The sequence below is a fragment of the Macaca mulatta genome, chromosome 14, assembly GCF_049350105.2.
Source record: "Macaca mulatta isolate MMU2019108-1 chromosome 14, T2T-MMU8v2.0, whole genome shotgun sequence".
NCBI lineage: Eukaryota > Metazoa > Chordata > Mammalia > Primates > Cercopithecidae > Macaca > Macaca mulatta.
The window spans coordinates 55,109,476-55,129,177 of record NC_133419.1 but is presented as its reverse complement, the minus strand read 5'-3'; the positions used below and the strand labels follow the sequence as shown (position 1 = coordinate 55,129,177).

Here is a 19,702-nt window from a genome sequence, read left to right as displayed (position 1 = left end):
ATCTCTTTACTATCCATCTCTCTCTGCCTGAATGTCACTGTTTTGTTTGCTGCTGCATTCCTGATGCCTAGAAGAATGTCTGGCACATGCAGGCTTTCAATAAATATTTGTTGAGTGAGTGAATGAATGACTACATCTGACGAGAAGAGAGGCTTTGGTGACTCTTTAACATTGATATGTAATCTGTTGAGTGCATGTTTGCCGCATTTATCAACATTCTTTTAAAACTAGATTCATTTTCTGATTGTATTATCTCATTAGTACAGGGGACCGCCTGAGCATTAGGCCACAAGCCAGGCTGTTCCTGGAAGGATTGCAGGACAGGCTCGCAGGGGGATGCACAGGCTGGTACCCTGGGGCCCTTCATGTTTGAGAAGAGAACCACGGCACTTCTGGGACTTCCACAGTGACCTCACTCTTACTTGATTTTCCCTGGCTACTTCCTCTCTGCGGATGAAGTAGAGGAAAGGAGTGTATTATTAGTCAGGGCTCTCAAGAGAAATAGAACCAGTAAGATATCTACCCGTTTACCCTATTGGATGTGTATCCTATCGGGTATATAGATACACACATACATCCGGGAGGAAGAGACGGGGATGGAGGCTACTTCCCTCTCTGCGGATGAAGTAGGGGAAAGGAGTGTATTATTAGTCAGGGCTCTCTAGGGAAACAGAACCAGTAAGATATCTACCCATCCACCCTATTGGGTATATATCCTGTCGAATATATAGATACACACATACATATGGGAGGAAGAGAGGGGGAGGGAGGAAGGGAGGAAGAGAGAGGGAAGGAGAGAGAAAGAGAGGTGGGTTTTAGGGAACTGGCTCACATGATTGCGGGGCTGGCTAGTCTGAAATTTGTAGGGCAAGCCGGCAAGCTGACAACTCAGGAAATTTCTATATTGCAGTCTTGAGGCTGAATTCCTTCTGTTTCAAGAACTCTCAGTCTTTGCTCTTAAGGCCTTCAACCTATAAGCTAAGGCCCATCACAGTATGGAGTGTAATCTGCTTTACTCAAAGTCTACTGATTTAAATGTTAATTACATGCCAAAAACACCTTCACAGCAATGTCTAAACTGGTGTTTGATCAAACAACTGGCCACCATAGCCTAGTGCAGAGAATTAACTATCCCAGGGACTCACCTTGGCAGCAGTACACATGCTGGTGAACAGTCCACTAGCTGCAGTTTCTTAGAATTAGGAGGAGCTGCCAAGGTGCCTTGTCTCATTCATGCCTCTGGTGGAGTCCTCCTGCAGCAAGTCACACTAGTGAGCTGTGCGGCCCCATCAGGAAGGACTGGGAGGGGGTGCTCAAGCCCCTTATTCTGCCTTGTTCTGGCCCTCCTCTGGCCTGACCCTTACGTCAAACCCATATCCCTGGGGGCCCTGAGTCATTACCTAGTTTTTCCCTTTTGTCACTTCATTTATTCTGAGCTCCAGGACTAAAAAGAGAGAAATCAGTCCCTATTCACGTGGAGCTTACATTCTAGTTGGAAATCAGTCAATAACGTGAAGAAATAAACAAAAATATTTCAGCCCGTGATAAATACTATGAAGAAAATAAGACAGGGCAATGGGATTGGTAGTGATGGGGTCTCACCTTTCTGAGGAGGTGCCATTTGAACTGAGAGTGAGGGATGTGTGGGAGTCTGTCATGCCCAGATCTGGGGAGCAGGGGGGTCAGGAAGTGCAAAGGCCCTGAGCCTGTGGCTTCTTGGGGACCAGAAAGAAGGCTGTTTGCTAGGTGCACAATGAAAGAGAGAGAGTTGCACGAGGTGAGGTCAGAGAGAAAGAACGGCCAGGTCATGGGGGTCTTGCAGGTCATGGTTAGGATCCTGGGACTTGATTCTAATTTCAAGGAAGCTGCTAGAAAGTCTGTAGTGGTAGAATGCTATAATCTCACATTTTATAAAAGGTCACTCTGGCTGCCGTGTAGAGAATGGACCACACAGGGCAAGAGTGGAAGAGGATGCCTTGTTGGAGACGTCACCCAAGCCAGAGATGATGGTGGCTTGGAGCGGTGTGACAACAGTGCAGATGAAGAAAAGGTAAATTTGGTGCATTTTTGGAGGTTAAAATGACAGGCATTTTTGATGAATTGGATGTGGCAGATGAAGGAAAGAGGAATGAAGGAAGATTCCTGGGTTTTTGTCTAAGCAATTTGTTGAATGGTGCTTTCATTAACTGAGATGGGAGAAGCAATGGCTGGTGGAGGGTAAAAGTGGGCAATCAGGTTTGTAATGCCTCTTAGGTATGCAGGGATGTGGTCAGGCCTGGTCACCTATCTGGTGCCAGCTTCAAAGAGGCAGACCTGAGCTGAAACCTGGACAGGGCAACTTTTTCCCAGTGGCTGCCTGGAATTCACCTGCTTTCCTTTATCAGCAAGTCCACCTATGGGATGGTAACCCCATGAGCTATACCTGTGGGAAGTTCTACCTGAGCCTCTCAGCTCTCCTTGTATCTTGAGCCCCAGCCTTCTCTCTCTCTGAGGCAGCTCCTGCCTTCTGTTGAATTCAGCATAGTCCCACAAGTTCTTATGGACACCAACTCAGTTTCAGATCCTTGCTGGATGTTGGTGGCACAAGGACCTGCAAGGCATGGCTAGGTCAGCTTTCACAGTTCCTGCCTGCTCTCTGGAGCGAGACTTTTAAAACCTGGGTTCGTGGATGGACTGCATAGTCCGTTTTCACGCCACTATAAGGGCATACCTGAGACTGGGTAATTTATAAAGAAAAGAGGTTTAATTGACTCATAGTTCTGCAGGGCTGGGGAGGCCTCAGGAAACTTACAGTTATGGCAGAAAGGGAAGCAAACACATCCTTCTTCACATGGCAGTAACAAGGAGAAGTGCCGAGCAAAAGGGGTAAAAGCTGTCTATAAAACCATCAGATCTCATGAGAACTCACTCATTATCACAAGAACAGTAGGGGGGAACTGCCCCCATGATTCAATTATCTCCACCTGGTCCCTCTCATGACACGTGGGGATTATGGGAACTATAATTCAAGATGAGATTTGATGGGGAGAACACAGTCAAACCATATCAGACTGTAAGGGAAAGGTCTGTAACTTCCCAGACATGTGGTATAAAATTTGTGTTTAGGTACATTATATATTAATTTTTGTAGGAAGGGGACCTATGGCTTCTAAGAGACACTAAAAAAAGGTAGGTGACCCCCAAAATGCCAAGACCGCTATTCTGTGGGTGAGGTGCCCAATGCTTAATCCCTCTCCCTCCAGTCTTGAGTTACCACCAGCATCCAGCCTTTCCCAACCTTGCAGCTGCTTCAAGATGTGACAGGTATGATAAAATGCAGGGCAGGTCGGGATAGGCCAAGAAGCTGGATCTTAGGGTGTGTGAGGGACCGGTACAGAATTCACCTGGAGAGAGTGTGGGGGGCTTCAAATGCCAACTGAGGAGTCTGGATTTACTCCTGCGAATGATAGGGAGTTAGAAAACATTTTAAGCATGGGTGACATGGACAACTTTGTATATCAGATAGTCGTCTTTGTATATCAGATAGTTAGGTGGAGCGTGGACAGGAGATGGGTAAGGCTGGAGAGGGGGAGTCAGGAGGAAAGAATGGGAGATGAGAGAGTGTGGATTTGGAGTGGAAGGAAGAGAAATGGAGGGAGTGGCAGCTAAATGACCACTGCCTGTTGCTACAGGGGGAGGCTATTCTGCAAATGCTTAGCTTGGCAAAAGAGGCTTTGGGGTCTGAGGGGAGAAAAGAAGGGTAGCTTGTTGGCCAGAGATTGGGGAGACACCTATGTTGAATGAGGGTCTGCAGGAAGACTCCCTGGAAGATGGACAGCCTGACTCTGCAGTGGGGCCAGGCTTCTCTCGGAAGATACTCTCCTGAAGTCCTCGTGGGCAAATGGTTTGGGATCAGGGAAGAGGGGACTGAAAGTCAGGGACTGAAAGTCAGGGGACTGAAAGTCTCCCCTGCAGGAGGAGAACTGGGAGAGGTCAGAGGTTGAGGGCATGCCGAGTGTCAAGGGTAGGCTAAGCCAAAGCAGGGAAATCAGGGGAAGGGCGGAGGCTGTGATCACTAAGGGGGATTCCATAGGAACAGTTGCTTCCTCACGGTGACCATGCCCAGTGCCTCTGTTTATGCTCTTCCCTGGGGCTAGAACACTCCATCCTCCTTCATACACGTGCTTGGCGTCATGCCCCAGGCTGTTGTCCTTCTGTGACCTCGAGAGCAGAACCAGTCACTTCCTCCTCCCTGCTCTCACAGCCCCAGGGCTTGCCTCCTCAAAGCACTTTGCAGGCTGGATTGCTGGTGACTGTGTGTGCTTGCTACCCCCACCCCCAACCAGAGACTGGACTTCCTGGGGGACAGGCTTGTCTCTCATCCATGGGTCCCCTGAGCATGGTACAGCTGATTGCAGCCTTGCTATGGAGGTTGAACTGTTAGGTTCTGAGTGGGACACTCCTGCCAGTGGGTTTACAAAGGAGCCAGTGAAGGACATAATTTTAAAAAAAGTTTACCAATTTACTATAAAGGATATTACAAAGAATGCAGATGAACAACAGCCAGATGGATGGAACAGATGCCTAGGGCAAGAGATGTGTGAAGAGGGAGGGGCTCCATGCCCTCTCTGGATGCACCACCTTCCAGGAGCCTCCAGGTGTTCAGCTACCAGGAAGCTCCCCCAAAGCAAACCTTTTGCGTTTTTAAAAAGGATGGTTAGTGGAAGTAGTTGATGCCTTGAAGTAGGTGGCGATACCTTAACTGTATGCATGTTGTCAGGCTGCAGGGCCTTTTCTGTCATTGTCAAGAGGAGTGCTGACTTTCCCTCCTTTCTTAAAACATGCAACATGATGTTTTAATGTACATTTGTATGCATAATGTACATAGGCAGGAACTTGCTGTGCAACTATCAGTAGCTTCTTTCTATCAGTAGCCGAAGCAGTTACTATGGCCGAGGAAATTGACATATCCATTATCTCACATAGTTACCTTTCTTTCTTTTTTTGGTGAGAGAGCCTAAAATTCACTCTCTTAGCAAATTTCCAGTATGCAATACAATGTTATTAACTATAGTCCTCATGCTGTCCATTTAATCTCTAGTCTTATTCATCCTATACAACTACACCTTTCAACCCTTTGACCTACATCTGTCCAGTCCCTCCCATCAATCATCATTCTTCTGTTTTTATGTATTCAATTTTTTTTTAGATTCATGTATAAGTGAAATCATGCAGTATTTTTCTTTCTTCCTGTGTCTGGTTTATTTTACTTAGCATAATGTCCTTTAGGTTCATCTACGTTGTTACAAATGGCAGGATAACTTTCTTTTCAAGGCTGAATAATATTTCTTCGTGTGTGTTTACATTTATATATAAATATATGTAACACATATATATGTTTATATATACACAAAGAAATATATATATACACATATCTTTATACATATATATCATGATTTCTTTATCCATTTATCTCTTGATGGACACTTTGGTCATTTTCATATCTTGGTGGTTTTGAATAATGCTGCAATGAACATGGGAGTGCAGCTATCGTTACAAGGTGGTGATTTCATTTCCTTTAGGGTGTATACCCAATAGTAGGATTACCAGATCGTTGTAACTTTTTGAGGAACCTCCATACTGTTTTCCATAATGGTTGTACCAATTTACATTCTCACCAACAGTATACAAGGGTTACCTTTTATCTACATCCTTGCCAGCCCTTGTCATCTCTTGTCTTTTTGATAATAGTCAGCCTAACAGGTATGAGGTGATCACTCACTGTGGTTTTGATTTGCATTGTGGTTTTGATTTAACTTTTATTTTACCTGTTGGGCACTAGTGTATCTTTCTTTACTTTTGTTTTCCCTTTTCTTTCTTTCCTGCCTTTCTAACCTCACCTCTCACTTCTCCTGAAAAGTCCTTTCCGGTCTTCTACTCTGTTCTAGGAAGAGGTAATAGAAAGATCCAAACGAAAGATGGCCTCAGACATGCTGGGCCCAAGCAGGCCCAGACATCCACTGTGGCCTGATCTTGCCCTGTGGACCCCTCTCTGCAGTACATTGAAGCTGGACCAGCCTTTAGCGGGGGTGGTGGGGTACTCGGACAGTTGCCTCCTGCCTTTACCATAGGAGATCTGGGACTGTCTTTGGAAACCTCAATAATGCAGGTGAGAAAACAGGCACAGAGAGGGGAAAGAAGCTACTGATAGTTGCACAGCAAGTTCCTGGGATGTCAGGCTTGCTCTGCCACTCCGAGGCTGTGTGATCTAGTGCCAGCCTCAACTTAGTTTTCACATCTATGAAATGGGCATAACAAGAGGAGAATTAATTGTGAAGATGTTCTGAAAGTTTTTTCACATCTGTCATTGATAAACAGTGGGCTGTACCTAGGACCTAAATTTCTTGATTTCCAGCCTCATACTTTTTGTATCCATCAAATATGTTTGATGGAGCTAAGGGCAAACCGTTCTAGTTGGGATATGCAGCCACTCTGGGCACAGAAAGTCGTCAGCCAACCACTGTAAATGTGCTGGCTTGACTCCATGCAGACTTTTTATTATATGCTGGAGATCCAGTAGAGAGGAAATGTGGGCAGCAAAAGGGAGTGAAAAATATTAATTCGACAAATATTTATTGAGGACCTATTATGTGTCAGGGTTTGTTCCAGGCTCTGGAGATACAATGGTGAGCCAGACAGCAAAGTTCTTGCTCTCATGAAAATCCTAGATCTTTCTTCACCTCTGATATCCTGACGTATCCTGTCCTAAACTAGTTTCAGCCTCCCCTAAACCAAGGGCCAGAAGGCTTCTTCCCCTCCGCCCTGGATCCCAGTCCCTGCTGTCTCTAAATTACAGCTCTGTGCCCTGGGGCAAAGTGCCAGGCTCAGCAGGAACACTGGCAAGGCCTTTGGAAGCCAAAGATAACACCCCTCATCTCCACCCAACTCTTCCCTAGGAGTCGTGGTCCCCTCCTGCTGAGTTCTGGGCTTTGTCAGGGATGGGCTGCCCTCTGGGGATCTGGCCAGACTCTCCCAGAGCAAAGCATAGCAGAGCTTCAGGCAGGCTCCCTCTGCCCCTCTTCTACCTCACTCTTAGAGAATTCAGTCTTACTCAAATTCCCCAGCCTCAACTTTAGGCACCAGCTCAAGCCTTCCTGAATTTTCCCAATGTCCACATTTCTAATGCCTAGGCCTCTGTTTTTGCTCCAAGCTCAGAAGCCCAGGTCTGGTGCCTCTGAGAAGTGCCTGACAATCTCCAAGTTTCCCAGGCTGCCCTGTTGAGATGGAGGCAGCCTGGGCTGATACTAGAGCCCTAGGATGGGCACAGGTAGGCCTGGAGTTTGGTCCTGTTTCTGCCACTTGCTTCCTATGTGATATGGGGCAAGTCGCTTTCCATCTCTGAGCTAAGGTTACTTGTTTGTGTGTTCATCCACCCATTCACCTGTCCAGCAAGCCTTTTGACTACCCTTCACCTCCTGTTGGATCAAGTCTCAGCTCCTTGACACAGCATTTAAGGCCCTTCACAGTCTGTACCATCTAGGAGGAAGCTGGATTAGAGGTTTTGTTTCCTGAATGGCTCTTGTTCTGCCCTCTGTCTTACCAGTTCTTCACACGCCTCATCTGGAACCACAGCTGGTCTCCTGTGCCAGGCAACCGGGCAGGGGCACACTCTGGGCACCTGAGCACAGGGAAGCTCTGTCTTTCTCTAGGAACTCTGGCTGCCTGGTGCTAACAGATTTAGGGTTTTGAAAGACGATTTTCCAGTTCCTGAGTTCAGGCCTAAACTTGGAGGTGGAAGAGAGGGCACCGAGGAGTAGGTTATATCAAGAACCAGGGAGGGCCAGCTGGCCAACAGGCTCAGTGAGGTAGCCTCTGGGTGGACAGCCCAGGGGAAAAAAAAGATGGGAGGACAAAGAGTTCTGTAGAAGCTGAGACCTGGAAGTGGACATGGGCAGATTGGTTTGACTGAGAAATTGGGACTTGAGGTTGCTGCTGCCTTGGTGGCCAGACTTTAGAGGAGAGCACAGCTTGGATGTGTTGGGCATGTGTCCTGTTCCATCGCTATGACTGTAGTGGTTAGTTCAGGGACAGATGCGCGGCCCAAGAGTGCTCTTTCTGAGTGAATTCCAGGAATTGATCCTGAGCACTGGGGAAGAGGCTTGTTCTTTTCTCATTGGACATGTATCTGGGAAGGTGAAGCTTGGAATTGCTGGTAGCCATTTTTCCATAGATGTGAAGTCTGAGATTGAAACCAACAGAGACAGCAGAGCAGAGGCACAGCTAAACTGGGCGATGCCATTCTTTGAACCTAGTGTGAAGCTTTGCCTGAAGCCAGCTGACCCTAGTCCTTTTTAGTTTCATATACTCTTTTTTGCTTAAGCCAATTAGAATTTTTAAAAATTCACTTGCAACCAGAAGAGTCCTACCTGACACATATCTGATGATAAAATTTGTCTTCAGAAGGATCAGTGTGATCGGGGAAGAGTCCTCAAGAGATCGTCAGACCTCAGTCCCACAGGGACTCGGTGGAGCTCAATTGTTGATGACTGCCATCTTGTGTGGGATCTAATGGGGGCCCCACTGATCTAGAGACCAACAGTCTGGGGGCCCAAGACAGCTGCTCTTTGATTCCAAATGAGCTATGATCAGAGCCTGTCCACCTGGACACTGAGGCACCTGCCTTGTTGTGCCCCATGTATCTGTGACTAAGAAGAGATTTGGCTGGTTACTGCCTAGCTCTATAGCCCAGTAGGCTCACGTAGTCCAGGGAAAGGGATTAGTTAGACATCAGGACTAGGACTTGGCAAACCCATCTGGGGCAGAGGGTGCTTCTGAAAGGGGTCTACTTAGAAATAAAGGCTAGGAGAGAAATCCTGTATCCCTCTGATGTCCATCATAGTCATACAAGCTGCCACTCCTGTCTATGACTTACCCTTCTGACAGCTCTTCCCCAAATGGACTTCTGGGCCTCTACCTGGACAAAAGAGGGCTAGGCAGAGAATTCAGGGCTTTTGGCCTGCAGAGGTTGAAAATGTAGCAGAGCAGAATGAAGATTAGATGGAACTGAACACTGGAACATACTACAATTGTCCCTTGATTTCCATGGGGGATTTGTTCCAGGACCTCCCACAGATACCAAAATCTGAGGATGCTCAAGTCCCTGGTATAAAATGGCACAGTATTTGCCTATAAGCTATGCACATCCTCTGTATACTTTAATCATCTCTTGATTACAGTCATGTGCCACACAATGATGATTAAGTCAACGATGGGCTACATATACAATGGGTCCCATAAGATTAAAATGGAACTGAAAAATTATTATTGCCTAGTGACATCGTAGCCCTCATAAAGTCATAGTGCAATGCATCATTTATGTGTTGTGATGATAAACAACCATTCACATTGTTTCTGGTGTAAACAAACCTACTGCACTGCCAGTTGCATAAAAGTATAGCACATACAATTATGTGCAGTGCATAATACTTGATAAGATAATAAATGACTATGTTACTGGTTTATGTGTTTACTATATTATACTATACATTTTATCATTAGAGTTTACTCCTTCTAATTATAAAAAATTGTTAACTGTAAAATAGCCTCAGGAGGTCCTCCAGAAGGTATTCCAGAAGAAGACACTGTTAGGATAGGATGACAGCTCCTATCCTAGGATGACAGCTCCATGCATGTTACTGAAGACCTTCCAGTGGGACAAGATGTGGAGGTGGAAAACAGTGATATGGATGATCCTGACCCTGTGCAGGCCTAGGCTAATGTGTGTGTTTGTGTCTCCGTTTTTAACAAAAAAGTTTAAAGTTTTAGAGAGTAAAAAAAAAAAAAAGTTTATAAAAAATAGATGAAAGCTCATAGAATAAAGATATAAAGAATTTTTGTACAGTTATACTATGTGTTTCAAGCTAAATGTTATTACAAAAGAGTCACAATTTGCAAAAATTAACAAGTTTACAAAGTAAAAAAGTTGCAGTAAGTTAAGATTAATCTATTATTGAAGAAAGATAAAACTTTTAAAATAAATTTAGTGTGGCCTAATTGTACAGCATTTGTGAAGTCTACAGTAGTGTACAGTGATGTCCTAGGCCTTCACATTCCCTCACCGATCACTCACTGACTCACCCAGAGCAACTTGCAGTCCTGCAAGCTCCATTTGTTCATTTTTAAATATTTTATACTGTATTTTTACTGTATCTTTTCTTTGTTTACATATGTTTAAATACACAAATCCTTACTATTGTGTTACAGTTGCCTACAGTATTCAGTAGAGAACATGCTGTAGAGGTTTGCAGACTGGGAGCCACAGGCTGCCCCCTATAGCCTAGGTATGTGGTAGGCTATACAATCTAGGTTTATGGAAGTACACTCTGTGATGTTTGCACAACAAAATCACCTAATGACACATCTCTGAGACCATATCCCTGTTGTTAATGGATGCTTAACCGTAGTGATAATAGCTAATAAAATGTAGATACTGTGTAAATAGTTGTTATACTCTACTTCTTGGAAATAATGAAGAGAATAAAAGTCTGTATGTGTTTAGGATGGATGCCACTTTTTTTTCGAACATTTCCCATCCACATTTGGTTGAAGCCATGGCTATGGAACTCTTGGATATGTAGGGCCAAGTAGATATAGAATTGTAGTTTGTGGTCAGGCGCAGTGGCTCATGCCTGTAATCTCAGCACTTTGGGAGGCCAAGGCGGATGGATTACCTAAGGTCAGGAGTTCGAGACCAGCCTGATCAACATGGTGAAACTTTGTCTCTACGAAAAATACAAAAATTAACTGGGCATGGTGGCAGGCACCTGTAATCCCAGCTGCTCGGGAGGCTGAGGCAGGAGAATGGCTTGAACCTGGGAAGCGGAGGTTGCAGTGAGCCGAGATCTCACCATTGCACTCCAGCCTGGGCAACGAGAGTGAAACTCCATCTCAAAAAAAAAAAAAAAAAATTGTTGTTTGCTGGATTTCTACTCAACAGAACAGAAATTACCTCAATACAAAATATTCTATAGTTCTCATTTCAGATGGAAATTCAGCTGTTCTCAATAACTTTTTTGTTGTTTGCACAGGTGATCCTCAACTTTGATATGTTCCAATTTTCACATAATTTTCATTCATATATCTTTCACTTCTGTAACTATATACTGATAACTCAAACAGATACTTCATCCTTTAGTTGACGGATGGTGATTTTGCCTTCACTCTTGTGTGGCCACTTGCTACGTGCTGCTGCTTGGGGATAAAAGGCTGGGTTTCTACAGAGACAAGGGGGTATGGGAAGCATTTATGGTAGAGCTGCCCCCCTTTCCTCTGTGTGCCAAGAGAATCCCAAATTCTCTGAATGCCTGGAGTTGTCCGTTGATAACAAATTGTTGTACAATGAACAATTGGGTGTTTGCTTCCCAGGCCCATGCTCCCCTCTCCACCACTACAGTCCTTGCGTCTGGTAAGGGTGGGAAGGGGGTTCAGGGGCCAATGGTCCTAGGTGATGGCAAGGGTGGTGTCACTGGCTGGGGATGGTGGAGGCTTTGCCACATCACAGAAGTGGAGAAGATGAGGGCAGAGAGAAGTGGCGGAATCATGGAAGAGAAGCCACAGGCTCGACCTCTCAGGCCCCATGGAGCAACAGAAGGATACTTGTGAAAGCTTTTATCTGTCAGGACCCAAGATAGGTATAATGCATGTGACAGAGATGGCAGTTTTGCAAATATAAAACAGGTATATTTAATTACTCAATACATCACTGTTTTCCCTCTGAGACCCAGCTACAAAAATTATCACTAGAGGGCAGGAGAGGTCTCTTTAGCAAGAAAACATGTGTCTTAGCCCAGGGTACTGGCTTCTCCCGTAGTGTGGGGGCAGTGCTGACTAGTGCTTCCCTGTTCACAACACACTTAGAAAGTGAGAATATGCGTATGGCACACTGGGGTTAGCTAAAGGGCATTTGGGAACACCTACATGGGAGCTAGTGAAAAAGATTCACATTTTCTTCATGTTATATTATTACAATAATATACGAAACAAAATATTAAATATTGAATTTATATAACATTCTAAATAAAATCATTTAAATATTGTATTGTTAAACATGAGCTTGCTTCAAATTGGCATATGCTTTTTTTAATGTAGTTTTAGGCTTGAAATGGCTACATGGAATTTCTGATCAAGATTTTTAAGAGTTTCTTCAAATTCTTGTTTCAAATTTTATGTTTCTAATTTTTAAATGTTTACAGATTTAGTGAGTACAAGTGCCATTTTGTTACATGGATATATTGCAAAGTGGTGAAGTCTGGGCTTTTCCTGTAACTATCACGTGAATAGTGTACATTGTACCCATAATCATCATTAACAGGAAATTTTGTTTGTACAGATTGGTGGTAAAAAGTTAAAAACAATTTTGCACCTACTAAAAAATATATACCAGTTGACACTATATAAAGACTGTAACGGCATTTTCTTTTTTTTCAACAACAAATGTGGTGTTGAACTTTCTTGGATGTGCGTTGGATTTAGCACCCTTCAAACCTTTTGGATTCAAGTGCACTTGGGTAGTGGTGAAGCCCTAATCTGCAGAATACACATGCGCTTTTCATCAGATATCCTGCAGCCAGTGTGGATGTGACTAAAGAGGCTCACCTGCCGAGAAAGACAGGAATAGCCCATATACATCTAGTGACTGTTGTCCTGATTTGTCCCGAAGGGCTCTGATTCATTCTTCTGACATGACATGACTATTCAGAGCACTTCCTTTTGCTCAAAAACAAACAAGAAGTATGCCAGCTTGGTGTCGATACACAGTGTGGATGAATCTCGAAACATTGCCCTGAATGAAAGAAGCCAGACACAAAACAGTACATGCTGTATGATTCCATTTATTTGAAATTCCAGAACAGGCAAAACTAATTTGTAGTGATGGAAGACAGATGAGTAGTCGTCTCAGGCAGTGGTGGGGGTGAGTGACCGCAGTGGGGAACATGGGGCTTTTGGGGGGTAGTGACAACATTGTGTATCTTGATCATGGAGTGGTGACACTGGTGGATCACCCTTGTATACATTTGCAGAAACTCATACCAATATATAGTTAAACTAGATGCATTTTATTGTATGTAAATTATACTTCATTAAAGTCAATTTGAAAAAAGAAACTGTACTATTTTGGACCATGAATGATATGGTTTCTGTACACATGCGTGAAGACGGATTCAGGCCTGCCATTGCTACTGTGGCCGCCAGGAGCTCCCTCCTTCTCTCCTTGCCCCCGGCCCCATCCCTCCTGGCCTGTGCTCTGTGCTCACTCGACACAAGGGACACACACTCCTCCAGTGGGTTTCTGGCCCTGTCCATGTGGGGGTGGCACACTATGCAGCAAGCTGCCAAAGGACGTGTCCCGGGGGGCCGCCTCCCTCGCTGCTTGGGATGAGATCACTGTCCTTGCTGTTTGATGGGGCCCACTCTTGGCTGCCCTCCAAAGAGCTGTAGGTGAGGTTCTCCCTAGAGATACCCAACCTGTGCACTCCGGCTGCTCTCTCACCTGAGGACCCAAGGCATCACCATTGTGCTGCACACCTGTGGCCCATCTGAAGCACTTCCATGGGGAAGCTCTGGCCTAGGGAAGGTACCTGTGCCTGTCCCTAAGGCTTACTTGTGAGGTTAGAGTAGAAAGGGGGAGGATCTGACATAAAGGAAGCAAATAAGCACCCATTTCTTGGTCCCAGGGAATTGTGGGAGGAAGAAGGAGGGAGGACGGGAGATGGTGGAGAGTGGAGGGCGGTGGCGGGGGCAATGCAAGGAGAATTGGAGTGGGAGGGGAAGAGAAGTGAGAGTGGTCAGCCAGATGGGTCTTAAATTCTCTTTCTGGGCTTTGGTCTAGAGCAAGTGTTGGCAAACTTTCCTGTAAAGGGCTAGATAGTAAATGTCTGAGGCTCATGGGTTCATATAGTGTCTGTCACAACTACTCAACTCTGCCATTGCAGTGGAAAAGCAGCCAAAGACAATGGGTAAATGAATAAATGTGGTCATGTATTTCAAGAAAACTTTATTTATGGATGGTGAAATTGGAATTCATGTAATTTTCATGTGTCACAAAATACTCTTCTTTAGATTTTTTTCTCAACAATTAAAAATGTAAAGACAATTTTTTTTTTTTTTTTGAGACAGAGTTTTGCTCTGTTGCCCAGGCTGGAGCACAGTGGCAAGCAACCTCCGCCTCCCAGTTCAAGCGATTCTCCTGCCTCAGCCTCCTGAGTAGTTGGGATTACAGGCACACACCGCCACACCTGGCTAATTTTTGTATTTTTAGTAGAGACGGGGTTTTTAGGCTGGGAGCCACTACACCCGGCATAAAAAATGTAAAGATAATTCTTAGCTCATCATGCACATAAAGCGGGTGGTGGGCCTAATTTGGCTGTTGGGGCATCGCTTGCCAACTCCTGGTTTAGAGTTGTGTATGTAGTGTGGGGGTCCTGAGGGTGGAGGACTTAGGGAAAGGTGTGGCTCTTGGAATTCTGAGTGTCAGCATTGCTAAAGAAGCAATCACATTTAGCTTTTCTAGGATGTTTTCAGTTCCTGTGTGTTTTGTATGGAACCCAGAAGTTCTCTTAGCCCCTGGAGGCACTAATATATTTCAGTTCTAAAACTCCCATCCATAATACAGATGTATTTTTTGACCTTCAGTCATTTGAATTTGACCTTCAAAGAAGTTTTCAGAAATCATTAGGCATGACATAAGTGAAATAATAAAAGAGGGTCATACAATGGAATGCCTGCAACTAATGGTTATGAATAGTCAAATTCTGTGTTTTTGAGAGCTTAAAAAAAAAGATGTGTGTGGGGTGACTACCTGGATAAAGTCCAGGGTGGGAGCCCCTCGAGGTACCACTAGCAGTAGCTAATTTGACAGTGGAACAAGGGTGCATTGCAGTCACTTCCTCTGGTACCGGGGCAGGCACGCCCTGTGGGAAGGGGTGGGATTGGGCTTCTCTCTGGCCTTGCGTGATGCTGAACACCTGCACATCTTCAGCAGGTGTGCTTTAGCTCTGACTGCACTTGCGGCTACCCATGGCCAACTCTGCTTTTTGCTTGCTGTCTTCTCCCTCCTGAGTCCCACGTCTCACTCTCATTCTGCATCCCTGGATCCTTCCTTCTATGATTCCCTTTTCCTCCTCCTTGTTACAACACACACTGTCTTTTTGGTCTTGATCTTGGAGGCTTTTGCTGAAATCAGGAGTTGGTACCTCAGAGTGGTGCTGTTGGACAGCTCCCAGCCCTCCCACTCTGGTCACTTGGTGGGGCTCTCCTGGGCCCAATGTCTGTGAATTGAGTGAGAGAAAATGTCAGTTTGGCTCAGGAATAGTAAGCTGGCTGGGTGTAGTGGCTCACGCCTATAATCCCAGCACTTTGGGAGGCTGAGTCACAGTCAGGAGTTCTAGACCAGACTGGACAACATGGTGAAACCCTGCCTCTATTAAAAATACAAAAATTAGTCAGGTGTGGTGGCTCCCCAGCTACTCGGGAGGCTAAGGCATGAGAATTGCTTGAACCTGGGAGGCAGAGGCGGAGGTTGCAGTGAGCCGAGATTGCTCCACTGTACTCCAGCCTGGGTGACAGAGTGAGACTCTGTCTCAAAAAACAAACAAAAAAAAGTTACCAAAAAAAAAAAAAAAAAAAGAAACAAAACAAAACAAAACAAAAAACAAAAAAAAACCAGGACTAGCTAAGCTGGATAACAGCCCTGGTTCCTTTCACATCCTCCCCTGCCCCAGCCCAGGCAGCCCTGACTGCTGGTCTGTGTGTTACAGTGGCCTCTTGGGAGCTGGCCATCAGAGTCCTGCTGCTGGTGTGCTGTGGCTATGGGAGGGCTGGCCTCCCTGATTTCTTCTCTGCTCCCTTCCCTCACCTGCTCTGCCCTTCTCCATTCAGCAGGCATCTTGTCTGTGTAACCCACAGATTGTAATTATGGGTTCTCAAGCCTGCACCCCAACCCAGGGGCTGTGCCATGCTGTGTGTGCTTCATAGCTGCCCCTCTTGAACCCAGTGCAGGGCTGGGCCCAGAGTGGGCCTTGATAACATTTGTTGTCTGGAATTGAATCAGCAGCTCACTACTGGAATCTGCCCAGGCCTGGCTAGAAACTGGGAGCTGTAGCCAGTCCCTCCTGCCCTGTCCTCAGGGGGCCTCAGCCACCGAGAATGCCTGCCTGTTGCTACACTGCAGAACATTTTGTCATGTTTACTAACAAGGAATCTGAGGGGTGGAGTGGAATGGGGACCAAGGAGGGAGTCCTGTAACACCACAGGGCAGAGAGGGGTGGAGATGGACTTGGGGACAAGGTCAGGTTACAGAAAGGGACTTTGGTAGGAGCATTGACATGGGGCAGGGGCAGAGACAGCAGGAAGCAGAGGGCAGGGGGAGTGAGATGTGGGTTTCCTGTGGGGCCTTCCCTTCCCGGGAAGGATGGAGAGAAGCTGGATGCCTCCCATGCCTCGCAGGGAGAGCTATGTCTTACAGGCATGTGAGAGCTTCCTTGGCATCCCTGGGGACTGATCACGGAGCACTGGAGACTCAAACTCACAACTCTCCTGGGTTCTTATAAGAGGGGATTTCAACTCTCAGATTTTGTCTGCTGTGGGTGCCAGAGGATACCTGCTGTGGGAAAGGGCAATTTTAGGTGGAAGGAAGGGGATCTCTCTGGGCCCCATTGTTTTGTGGATAGTATGAGGCACCCTTGAAGCCTTGGAGAAATGGTGGACTGGACCATAACAGCGTGGCCCTGGCCTGAGCTGACACTGCTACTTGAGTCTTTAACACGTTTATTCTTTTCTTCACAAAGGACATTAAAAGGAGGCCTTTTAGCATCAGGTTATATGAAGGACAAGCAAAGTTCGGACAAATATGGGTCATCTTCCTGGAGCATCAATTTGATGTGAATATTGGAGGGGAATAGCACCCCCACCTGTATTTATATTAAAACAAATATACTAAATATACATAAAACAAAATACACAAAAAAATACATAAAACAAAAATACTGAATTTGCATAGATATATATTTAAGGAAATAGGGAGCCTGGAGAGAAATTTCGAGTTTTAGAGGCATATTTAGGCGATGCTCTCAGACCCTTGGAATTCATGTTCTTTCCTCTGCCCTTAGCACTGTCACTATGTCTATATTTTACGAATGAGAAAAACAAGGTCTGGAGGGGTGCGTCAGCAACTTGCCTATGTGATAACACAGAACAAGGAGGTAAGGGTAAGACCGGAACCCACATTGCTGGGCTCTGCATTCAGCATGTTACCTGCTACACAATAGTGAATCTAGAGCTTCATGCTTTAGTATTTTGATATCAGTAGTGCCATGGAAATAAGCAAATCTCACCTGTCCAAGTAGTCTTTGGGCACAGCCCATGTTTCAAATTAATCAAGTCTAGTGGGAGGCAATCTGGGGTAGTGGAAAGAGTTAGGGGCTGAAAGTCAAGAGACTGGAATTTACCTTTAACCAGTTCTTTGGATAATAAAGCTCTGTGACTTTAGACAAATGGCTTAATGCCTCTGGGTTTACCTTCCCTATCTGTAACATCTGGTAGCTACACAAGATATTGCCTAACAGCCTGGCCTTCTATGATGTGGGACCACTGCTTGCCTTTCTAGAACCTTCAGACCTGTAGATAGGCTCTTCTTGGACATTCTGGAGTCCCTGGGTGAAAGGGAAGTCTGCAGCTCAGTTGGCCACCTCTGCATAACAAATACCGAGAGCACTGCAAGTGGAGCTTGGACAAGGTCTAGAAAATCAGCCTTCTTCTGGATGCTTCCAGCCTTTGCTATAGATCATCTGCCTAGGAGGTTGGAAGCTACTCAAGCGGCTCAAGGAAAAGGTGTTGTGAGCATGCACCAGGTCATGAGATTGGAAGAGCTATCTGCTCCTGGCCTGAGGCCAGCACCCAAAGCTGTCCACATCTCCCAGGGACAGCAGCATCTTTCTTCTTTACTGCTTTCTCTCTCCTCTCATCTTGATTGGCTTCCTCTGCCTGTACATGGCCAACTTGGCTACCAGCTAGAGTGGGAGTAACCCACAGCCCCTCAGTCCCCTCCAGAGAGGACTGTCAACAGGGCTGGCTGCTGAACTGGGGAAGATGGGAGGGTCTTACCATCCCATATGTAGATTTCACTTAATCTCCCTGCTTTCAGGAAGGTGCTTCTTTAACTTCCTCTTTGCCAGGTATTGCTTATCCTTGAGTCTCTCTAGATCAATTTATCTGGAGATGAAATCATCTATAGCCTACCAGGGTAGTTTCCAGGCCGTGCAGGGTTGGGAGGAGGACTGGGGTAGGAACACTTTCTTATAAACACTTCTGCCCTATCCACCTGTTTTCAGCCCCATTTCTCACCCTGGCTCCAATGTATAAGGCTTTGTGGGGTTGGTGGTTGGAGCTTGCTTGCTTCTTGCTAACATTTTTCTTTGCATTCACCTTGGTTTCAGCTCTCTCTGCTTTGCTAAGTTGGTTTTCATCTAGCTTTTTACCTCTTCCAATAATTATTGACTTCTCTTGTCCTCTGTCATGTTCATGCCATTCTCTTTGCTCTTGTGGGCTCGCTTTTTTTCTTTTTAACAAACTTTCATTACTTTTACTTTAATGGGTGTCAGGATGGAATGGACATACCACATATGTTTACACCCCTATGTTTCATTAGAAGTTCTAGTCACTGTTCAGTACATTCTCTCGGCTCCATCAGTCCTTTGAAGCTATTCTTGTCAAGGAAACCATCATTTCCATGTTGCCAAATCTCATGGTCACTTTGCTGTCTGTCTTCATAATACTCAGTCTCTCAGCAGCATTCCACACACTTGACCACCCCGTTCTTGAAAAACTTGCTTCTTTTGACCTTCATGATAACACATGCTTCTGATTTGTCTGCTACATCCTTTGGGCATGCTTCACCCTCTTTTGGGAATTCCCATGGACTCTTTCTTTGGTCCTCTTCTTTTCTCTATCTATACACTTTCCCTAGTTGATCTCATCTAGTCCTAGGGCTTTAAACACCTTCTATATACCAATGACTCTCACATATTTATCTGCAGCCTTGATAGCTTCCCTGAATCTCAACTACCTGCTCCTCCCAGACATCTTCATTTGGATGCCTAATCTTAAACTTAACTGGGTAAACTTGAACTCTTGATTTTCACCTCCAAACCAGTTCCTTCTTAGTATTTTCCATCAAAGTCATGCTCATACACTGAGTGGCTGAAGGCCAAAACTCAGGATCATGCTTCACTCAGCTCTTCCCTTCTCCTTTCCCATTTACTGTATCAGCAAGCCCTGTCAGTGCCTCCATGATATATGATTAGTGAGTCTACTTCTCCATTGCCACTGCTGACTGACTGCTCCTGTCAAAGCCACCATCATGTCTTGCCTGGGCTATTGCAATTGACACCTGAGTGGTTTCCTGGCTTCCACTATGGCCCTCCAAGGATCCACCTTCCGCATAGTACCCAAATGATTCCATTGAACATGTCTATCAGGTTATGCCACTCCTTTGTTTAAAAATTTCCAGTGATTTCCTGTTGCCCTTAAAATAAATTTCACACTTCTTACCAAGGCCTCTGCTACTCTGCAAATTCATTCTCTTTTCTTTTTAGAGATGAGGTCTTACTATTGCCCAGGCTGGGGTGCAGCAGCTTCATCATGTTTCACTGTAGCCTCAAACTCCCAG

The 19,702-nt window shown here is 45.4% G+C and overlaps 1 non-coding gene across 1 annotated transcript; it reads right to left on the bottom strand.

Annotated features, from left to right (window-relative positions):
- Positions 1 to 4,697: 4,697 nt before the first annotated feature.
- Positions 4,698 to 4,822, bottom strand: LOC114672546 (U6atac minor spliceosomal RNA). Its single transcript, XR_003722953.1, has one exon. It is a non-coding gene; the product is annotated as a U6atac minor spliceosomal RNA (small nuclear RNA).
- Positions 4,823 to 19,702: the final 14,880 nt, after the last annotated feature.